Genomic DNA, 3,703 nt, shown 5'->3' with positions numbered 1-3,703 from the left:
CTCTCAAGGATGTATATACTAGAAGGGTATAAATATTGAACTATTATTGTATTCAGAATTACATTTAAAAATATTAGAAAAACAAGAATTTGACAAAGTGACAATTAGAGTCAAAAATTCTAATATAATAGGGATAATAAACTAAATACCCAAGACATATTCTTTCAAAATTTCTAAGGAACATTAAAGATAAAACAATGTACTAGGCCACCAAAAAAATGTTTCCAAAACAAATTATGGACTTATTAAAAACCAATGGCATGGTATATCCATATAATCTTTCAGTAATGAAAAGGAACAAACTACTGACCCATGAAACCTTGTAGATTAATCTCAAAAACAGAAGTCAGGCAAGAGATCACATACTTTATGATTCCATATAAATGAGTATACAGAAAAAGCAAATTTATAGAGAAAGTAGATTAGTGTCTGCCCTTTAAGGTAGGGTATAGGAAGAGGGTTAGCTGTAAATGGGCATAAGGGATCTTGAGGAATTAAAAATGTTCCAAAACATTTGATGGTTGCACCATTAAAATCACTGACTAGTACATCTGAAATAAACTATACTTCCTAAAGGTGTTTTAAAAAATTACTGACAGTAGCTCCTTGAACCCAGCTGCCACACGAGAAAGCCTAAGCTAGTCACTTGGGCTGGGCCTGGAGCTCTCAGCAGCCACCCTGGGGTTTGTCGGGCCAGTGCTGCTGAGCAAGGCCAGGGAAGCCCCGCTCAGGTGGTGGACAGAGGCCTAGGCTGGGACAGGAGGCAGCAGGGTGCAGTGTCTGCTGGGCGGGCAGAAACCCTTGTCCTCCACTCACGCAAAGACCTTTCTGGTCCCTCCCTCGAGGGCACCTGGGCAGAGCCTGTGGGAACACTGCTGCTCCCGGCGAAGTGTCTGCAGCATCACCCGACCCCGAAGCGCCAGCCCTGGCCCCTCTGTCGGTGGGTGTCTTGGTGAGGCTGTGAGGCCTGTCAGCCCCTGGTCCTGTCTCAGGAGCTCAGCCATGGCTGCTCGGAGGAAGCAGATCCAAGACTAGGGCAACTGGACAGAGGATGTGGGGGGGTGAGGGATAGTGTCATAAAGAAAGGATTTTTTCATTGCCTGGGAACAAACTTTTTTTTCCTGCCCCATGGTGGGTTCTGAGCCCCAGGGGGTCTGTGGATGCCCATCTGCTGAACTAGTGGCTTGGGAGGATGAACTCCATCCTTTTTCAGAGAGCTCCCAGAGAAATGCTTGCAGAGGGCTACAAATATCACATTAAGTAAACAATAAGTGAACAACACAGGGATGCATTGATAAAGGTAAAGGAAAGCTTACAAAGAAAGTAACATTTAAGCTAAATCATGACATCTAAGAAGCTAAATCACATGTAAGGATTAACAGACTAAGAAGGAACAGGAAAGAGAATAGAGCATCTCAAGTTACGAGGACTAGTAAGTATGGATGGTCCCCAAGTAAAAGAGAGGTAAGGAGAGGAGACAGGATAACTAGACTTACGTGTAAAAGTGAACTCATTATCATTGAGGGTGCACTGGCTGAACTAGGAACCTAGGAGGAGGAATACTTTTCTGTCTTTTATATTATTTTGCTCTTGTGTGTGAAGCAATGGAGATTTATACATAGTAAGTGCTAAGTGCCTATAACATACAAATTAAAATATACAGCTATGAACCTTAGGAATTATCTGTAATGAAGTATTCAACTTCCAATTCAATGTTTCAAAAAGCTTATTTTCCCTAATAATGAAGAAAGTTTGGCCTAATAGCCTTTTAATATTTTTACTTCCACGATACTGGCTACAGGTTAACCTTTGGGGTTTTGAACTTTCTGAAGATTTGATAAAAGTCACAGTTACTCCCCTGAGAAAATGCACACACATGCAATTTAAAGGATTTATGGACTTCTCTACCACATTAAAAAATATGAAGTTATTAAGTCCTGACTTAAGGGATTGTACTTAAGTCAGTTATGATTCTACTCTAGGAATGTTAGGTAAATATTTAAGATAAAGAGTAAGGTTAAAAGAAAGCCATATTATTAAAATAACTGACATTAGACTAGAACAGTGGTTTCCTTGCTTTTTGGACTCAGGAACTCTTTGCATTTTTAAAAATATTGAGAACCCCAAGGAATATTTATGTAATATCTAGTAATACCTATGAGATTAAAAGTTAAAACAAAAATTTTAAATATTTGTTTATTTATATATAATAATAAGCCAATTTCTTAGCATAAATAACATTTAGGTTAAAGAAATTTTCAAAATAAACTAGTGAGAAGAGCATTTACATTTTGAAAATTTCTTCAAAAAGGGTTTCAACAAGGTGTATTCTCACGCATATCTGATTGTGCTTTCAAATCTGCATTCAATGTGTTGCAGGATTCACACGAACAGACAGCCAAGGTTAAAAACTATTGACAAAAGTAAGGATTTTACTGTAACAAAAATACTTCCAAATCATATATCTGGTAAGGGTCTATTATCCAGTATATATAAGGATACAACTCAACAACAAAAAGACACAGGAATTGAATAAACAGTTCTCCAAAGAAGATAAACACACGCAAGATCACATTACTCTCCCGTGAAATGCAAATCAAAACCACAATGAGATACCCTTGACACCCACTAGGATGCTTATAAAAACATAAACAAACATGGAAAATGCAGGCTGGCCCTCTGCGGAGACACTGGAACCCTCGCACACTGCTGGGGAAGGTAGAAAATGCTGTTCCCACTTTGGAGAACAGTCTGGCGGCTCCTCTAACAGTTAACACGGACCGATCACGAGAGCCATCAATTCCGCTCTGCGGTGTGCATCCGTTTTCATGCTGTTCTCCCAGGTCTGGTTTACCAGAAGATTCCCTCCGCGCCGTCCATCCCGGAACCAGCCCAGGGTCGGAGCACCCTCACGCCCACCAAGAGTCCTGTCTGTCCCAGCCCTGACTCACACGCGGACCACGGCAATGACCTCCCACCTGGCTGGAATCGTCTTCCCAAAATGCAAACCTCATCCCTTCATGCTGTTGCTTAACACTCAGCAACCAGGAGTTTGTCCTTCGGATAAAGATGAAAATCCTAGCGCCGCCTAGAAGGCCCTCCCTCCGAAGGCCTAAGCTCCGTGGTAACTGGGGCCACGTGTGTCCTCTTCCCCCGCCCGGCCCCCAACCACTTGTAATCTCTGCTCCACCTCAGATCTCACCCCAATTCCCTTTCCTGAGCAAACCTCCCTGGCCTCTGGCATTAGGTCAGGACCCTGTCAGCTGGGCCGCCTCCCACTCCTGTGCATTCGGGACACGTTTGGGTAATTAGCTGACATCCACTTCTCGCGGTGGCTCCTGTGCCCGCCCATGGTTAGCGCACCGATACGCTCACGAGTGGAACCCCACCTTTACTGGGGGGTAGGCCCCCAAACTGCTTTAAACGACTTCTGTGCGGCGCTAGTCTGCCCCGTGCCTGTGCAGGCAGGATGGGAGACCCTCTTGGCACCGAATATAAAGGCATCCAAGGGGGGGATTCAGGGCCGCCAAGGCCACCTGGCGAAGGCGCAAACTCTACCCCCAACCCGGCCTGCCTCCCTGCCCGGGCCCGCGGAGAAGGCCTCGAAAGGCTCCTTCCCACCACCGCTCTCACTGGACCGGCCAGGCCCACCCGGACCGCTGCCACCCGCTCACCGCACCGTTCCCCTCACCCTCGCCCAACC

The sequence above is a fragment of the Myotis davidii genome, unplaced genomic scaffold (assembly GCF_000327345.1).
Source record: "Myotis davidii unplaced genomic scaffold, ASM32734v1 scaffold370, whole genome shotgun sequence".
Taxonomy (NCBI): domain Eukaryota; kingdom Metazoa; phylum Chordata; class Mammalia; order Chiroptera; family Vespertilionidae; genus Myotis; species Myotis davidii.
Note: the sequence above shows the minus strand (reverse complement) of the source record.